This window comes from Penaeus japonicus, unplaced genomic scaffold (genome assembly GCF_977035675.1).
Source record: "Penaeus japonicus unplaced genomic scaffold, GWHDUDI00000001_assembly GWHDUDI00000040, whole genome shotgun sequence".
In the NCBI taxonomy this organism is placed as follows: Eukaryota; Metazoa; Arthropoda; class Malacostraca; order Decapoda; family Penaeidae; genus Penaeus; species Penaeus japonicus.
Window position 1 is genome coordinate 13,173,349 of NW_028234442.1, and position 6,798 is coordinate 13,180,146.

Sequence of the window (6,798 nt, forward strand, 5' to 3'; positions counted from 1 at the left end):
TATATATATATATGTATATATATATATATATATATATATGTATATATGTATATATATATATATATATATATATATATATATATATATATATATATATATATATATATGTGTGTGTGTGTGTGTGTGTGTGTGTGTGTGTGTGTGTGGGTGTGCGTGTGTGTGTGTGTCCTTGTCTTCCCTCAAAGGAATCTTCTTCCTACTATCGTCTTCCTCCAGCAAATCCTTTCGAAGGATGTTTCTACTCCCAGACCCCTCTCCCCTGTCCTGGCCAGCTTGTCTCTGGAGTGCTTCGAGGCAGAACTTCCTTCCATCTCCCATCTACGACGTCTTTGTTCTCTGGCCTCATGATCCTGTTCTCTTCCCTGATTTCCTGGAGAAGCTGAATTCTCTCTCTCCTTCCATTCGTTTCAAGGTGGAATGGGAGGCCGACGACCAGCTCCCCTTCTTGGACACCTTCATTCACCGCTCAGGTGACTCTCTCTTTTTCAGTGTATAGAAAACCCATGCACAGCGGGACGCATATACACTTCTTCTCTGACCACCCGCTCCATGTTAAGAGAGGTGTCGTTTCTTCTTTCTTTCTCCGCATGTGTAACGTACGGCATCTGGATGGAGAAATCGATTTTCTACGTCGTTCCTTCGGCAAGCTGAGGTACCCTCGTTTTGATTTCGACGCCGCGCTATCAAACGCCCGTCGCACCTTCTACAGTAACCCTCCTCCCAGAAAAAAGGCTCACCTTTCACCAGGCGAACACCCTCCGGCGTAACCTGGTCTACACCTGTCCTCCTCTATTGCAAAGATAGGCATCTACACCATCCCCTGCTCCTCCTGTGAGAAGCAGTACTTCGGTAAGACCGGCGCTTGTCTCTCCAAGCGTGTGTCTCAGCGTAAGTACGCTGTATCCAGGGGCCACACGACCAGCGCTCTCTTCATTCACCATTGGGAAACTGCACCGCATGGATTGGTCAGCTGCCCGCATTCTGTTTCCTCCCGCCGATGTCGACGCCCGCGGACTGGTGGAATCCTCTCTCATTAACAGGCTTCCTAATTTCAACCTTAGTAGTGGATTTTCTCTTGCCGACGGTCTACTTGAGTCACATATTCTTAGGCTTGCGGGCCACCCTTCTCATATACCGCCTGACCCGGTGACCTGACCTGCCTCGATGTCAGTCACCCGCCCGCTCCTGTCGTCTTTTACATGCACCTGTCCTCATCTGCCCTGGTGCTTTAGCAGTTTCCCCTTATATACCTGCTTCTCTCCTTTCTCCTCAGACTTGAAGATAAAATCCAGGTGTATTTCGAAGTTGTAGTCTCATCTTCTAATAAATATGTTTTGTGTATAGTGGGTTTGTGGAAATATATGCATGGATGTATTTTTGTAGACACACACACACACACAAACACACACAATATATATATATATATATATATATATATATATATGATATATATATCTATATATATGTATATATATATTTATATATGTGATGGGTATCAGATTACTCTAATATCCACACATAGAGAAATATAAGGTTGGTGTCAAACATAGCAGCTGATACAATAACAATATATTATAACTTCAATAATATGACATGATATAATATATATATATATATATATATATATATATGTATATATATATATATATATATATATATATATATATATATATATATAAATATAACAAGGAATGACTCTGGAAATAAAGATCGGGATTAGCACTAGTTCACAATAGTAGATGTAGGAGTGCGAGTGGTAGATGTTGGTGATTAAGGTCAAGGACCTCGAGTGACTTCGCTATCGTCAGTATATCTCAGGACGGCTCGCTAGGCGGGGCGATGAGCCGTCTACAGGAAAGTAGGCGTAGCTATTCCATGTGTCAGCTTGGGTCGCGATTTCCTGATTGGCTGACTTCTGGTCATCATAATTCATAGGTCCGCCCTCGGGTCAGCCTTTGAGGGTGATATTCCTATGATGGGGAGATGACCAGAATTTCCAGAAGGGCTAAAGTTGCAGGTGCTGCCTTTAACGAATCTGTGCCCGATCTCTGGGGGATATACGAAATCCGATAATTGTGAAGGTCACATCTGTGTATTGTAATTTGATCATGTATCTCAGGTCAGACATATGCTCTGTCGACCGTTAAACATAAATACTTTCATATCGCTCTACCATGCTACCCCAAATCGTCCCGATTTGGTAAGAAATAAAGTAGGAAGCTTTATACTTAACTGAGGATAAGAATTCCTTGATCAGAGGAACTCTATAAGAGTGGTATACGAAGAGACAGCAACATCCGGTAGATTCTTGATTAATGCACATTGCTACACGGATGTGCAACATGGCAGGCCTCGAGATCAGCTCCGGAATTACAGGTTTAACACACCTGGGAGGTGTGCTTTTCTGCATCCTTCAATATCATAACTTGAAAAAAGTATAAGTACCTGGCGCCTTACATGGCTTTAGAGAGGTAAGTGGGGACGTAGGGTAGAAGGCATAGTTCGATATATGAAAAGGAAAATGGTTCGTGCAACAAGAAAAAAATGTGAGTTAGTAATATATCGAATATTGTATCAAAATGGTTTTTATGTTTTATTGTTTTTTTGTATTATTATTATTATTATTTAGAATTTTTTTTGTTTTTGGATTTGATTTTTTTTTCTTATAATATTATATGGCATGAGGGTAACCGGTATATGCAACAGAATCATGGGTATGTTTTACTTGCTTTTTTTCAATGCAACTCGCCTGTAGGTGATGCAATAGCACGCTCCCAGGGTTACTAGCAACATACACATTCCGGCGATGGTAACGTATACGGGATAAATTTAGGTATCGTGGAACGGGCTGAGCGGGGTAAATGCATCAAGCTGTTGCAAAGTAGGCATCTGTTGAAAGGTTATACTAGGAAGAGAAATGTTATAGGATGGCAATGATACCGACATGGGCTGCAGGTAGGAGGTATTCATTGCAATCTTCCTTGTATAGGTATGGGTGGCTGGAATAAATAGGGATAAGGAAGTCAGTTCACATGAGACTGGAAGAACAAAAGTGTCTTGTAGAACAACATCAGGGTTATGCTTGTTACACATAACTGTAGTTGTAGTAGCCTTGAAGTAAAATAATAGGGTAATGTCGGGAAATGAGAGAAGAAACGGCCTAACCGAACCACGGATTTCAGAGAATGTGCACTGACCTATAATGTTATGGTTTGTAATGAGCGCCCTGGAGCAAGATGGCATGTTTCTGTCAAGTGCCAGAGGCGATGAAGTGCAAACAAATGTGCGAGGAGTGGTCTTTGCACAGCTATTTAAGAAATCTGCTGGTGGGAAGGAAATAGACTGGCCGTGAAGGGATTTTAGGATGAGTGAATGTTGTGTGTTTAAAGTGAAGAAAGTGTTATTTGTTTTGTATGGGAATGGGTGAATGAAATAAGCCTTGAAGGTAGTTTCAGGGGAGAGTGGGATAATTACAGAGAGACCTGAAATTGTGAGGTAAGATTTTAGAGTAGAGTAGAACTGAATTCGTTGCTTTAAAGGAAAAGGAGGCTTAACATTAGCAGAGGAGATATTGTGGAGAATAGGGCGTAGGTCATGTGGAGTAATGAGACTGGGAAGCACTTCGCCTGCTGTTGCTGAAATCAACGAGTTGGTTATTGAGTTAGTAGCCAGGCCGGAGAAATTAGCAATCGGCTGAAGCGAAATTTTGACTTCCACATTGTTTGTTACTGGTAAGACTAGCCCATGGTCCTCAACGAAGGCTCCTGGTACTGCGCGAAGCCTAGGGGGTAGGGCATGGCGGTCGGCAGACGCCAATGTGAAGAATGATAAGCCCAAGAGGAGTAAGGTCTGGAAGATAAAAATCAATTAGTGTTCGTCGGCCGGGGGAGAATAGTACTTGTGAGCAAGCTTTAGGACGTCGAAATGAGACCAAGATTGTTCACCTGACAGTATGCATTTAATGTAGGCCTTGTTGTTCTTTACACTAATTACTCTAAATGGACCTTCAAATCTAGGAGCAAGCTTTGACTTAATATTGAGTGGTTGGTTGACTTTTCTAAATACTAATGCTCCAACTTCAATGTCCTTATGGCGGGCCACTTTGTGTTGAAATGACAGTATTTTATCTCTGGAATTAGTCAAATGCTTCTTTGTGATCTGAAAGATGGACTTGTTTCTATTTAGGAGATATTCAGCATAATTATCATTATATGAAGGGACTTGATTTTCATCAAAGAGGTCATAGGGTGTCTTTTAATCCATTCCATATAAAAGAAAATGTGGGGTATCACCTAAGGAAGAATGGAATGTACTATTAATACAAGACTGGATTGTCAATAGTGATTCATCCCATGTGTCCGATGTCGCATCAACGAGCGATCTCATTAATGAGAGGATGGAGGAGTTGAGCCTTTCTGTAATACCATTACTTTGTGGGCGGTAAGGGAGAATGTTAACACGAGTTACATTCATGATATCACATAACTTATCCATGACTTTGTTATGAAATTCAGTCCCGTTATCAGTTGAAAAATACATGGGGGCTGAATGTCTATGACAGAAGTCGTGAAAGGCATGTGCAACAACATTTGCTGTTTTGTTGGGCACGGGGACGAGTTCACAAAAACGAGTGAAGTTATCAATGAAAACTAAAATATAACGATTTCCATTGCGAGAAGGTAGAAAACCTGACAATGTGTCGCAAGAGACCTTTTGGAAAGGAAAGTCTGGAATGTCATATTTCAATGCAGGGGCTGGGTCATTGGTATTTCCTTTGTAATAAGGGCATTGCTTACAAGACTGAACATGCTTAGCAACTTTGCTAATAAGGTGTGGGAAGAAGAAGCGTTGCTGAGCTAAGTGAATTGCCTTATACTTACCACAGTGTGCAGCTTCTTTCGACTCATGGAAAAGAGGAAGGATTCGACCTTCAAGGGATTCAGGAATAACTACAAGCTTACGAGATGCCTTAAGCTTTCTTGTCCTATATCGAGACTTGTAGCAAAGTAGACCGTTAGCATCGAGGTAAAGTTGACTTACTCGAACATGTCTGCTAGGGGGAGGTCTTTCATTCCTTTCTAAAGCTTGAATTAAGGGGCCGTACAGATTATCATTACGTTGCGCTATCCGGATCTCGTCCTCCGTGGGTGGGTCCATGGGAGGTACGGCTGGGGCAGCCAATACCGGGGCGGTAACAGAATGAATGGAGTCGGAACGGCGATCATTAACATGTGCAGACCGGATCTCGTCCTTCGAAGAATCCTCAACGGTAGGCGCGGCAGTATTTACCAAGATCGGTGCAATGTCAGAGAATTTCACCTTGCGGGAGGCAAAGGTGGGCGAGGAGCTAGATTCAGGCAGGTTGTGAGCGTCAGAGAGGGGAGCGCGTGATAGCGCGTCGGCAACGACATTTTGTTTCCCGGGTAAATAAACAATGGTGACGTCAAACTCTGCAAGAATTTCAATTGCGCGGGCGCATCGTCCATGAGGGTCCCTACCCTTAAATATGGACGTGAGGGGGGAATGATCAGTGTGCACTTCTATCTGATATCCCAAGATTAGCTCTCGAAAATGACGGAGGGCCCATGTGATACTGAGAAGTTCACGGTCCTCGTGTGATAGCGTTTTTTCCGCTGAATTGAAGGCGCGACTTGCAAAAGCAATGGGCTGCGTTTTTCCAGAATGGCCATGTTTCTGGTGGAGTACTGCTCCGAGCCCGAGGTTTGAGGCATCAGTGGTGAGGACAAAAGGCAAACTGAAATCGGGGAAGGCTAAGAGTGGAGCCTTAATTAGGTCGCGATTTAAGAGTTGAAAATGCGGCTTTTTCCTCGTCTGTCCACTGCCAATTGTATCCTTTTTAAGGAGATGGTTAAGCGGTGTCGCGATGGACCCGTAACCTTGAATGAACGGCCTGTAAAAACCTGAAAGGCCTAAAAATGACTTCAATTCTTCTGGTTCTTAGGTGTTGGAAAGTCGCAATGGCTTTAACTTTTGAATCATTAGGTGCAATATTTTAGATGACAAGGTATGGCCTAAGAAATCTAACTTAGGTTTAAAGAACTGAATAGTTAATCCTGCAGTTGATAGCCTATTGAAAATCTGACGTAATTTATTCTCGTGTTCAGAAAGGGAGGGTGAGCAAATAAGATATCATCTAAATACACGAGAAACTGATCATTAATTAATCCTGATAGTACAAGTGACATTAATCTGTTATATATGAGAGGGGAATTGCAAAGGCCAAAAGGGCATATGAGTCGAGAAAGCTGTATATGGCACGCTTTCAGGAGCCATAGGGACCTGCAGAAAGCCTTCGGCAAGGTCAGTGGTTGAAAAAATCTTATTATTAGAGCCGGTCTTGCAACAGCAACCTAATATTAGGAATGGGGAAGGGTTCTGGCACTGTGACTTTATTTAACTTGCGATAGTCGACCACTAGGCGGAAAGTATTATCCTTCTTTGGAACAAGGAGGAAGGGGGAGGCCCAGGGTGAATTGCTTGGTTGAATAAGATCCATGTCTAAAATTGCTTTAACCTCCTTTTCCAAGGCTTGTCGCTTTGAATGAGGGATCTTATAACTTGGTATGTACGAAGGCTTAGCAATGTTGTTTTCCGATAGGACTGTCCTTGTTGGCAGTACGCTTGGGAATTCTTTAAATAAGTTATTCAAAATATCATATCCTTCATGAAAATCTAAATTTTGCTTTAGAACATGATCAGAGCTCTGCTCATCAGGGGAAGATGATGTTGCAGAAACAACAGGGGAGGGAACAGGTAAATCAAATTCGCAGATAGGCA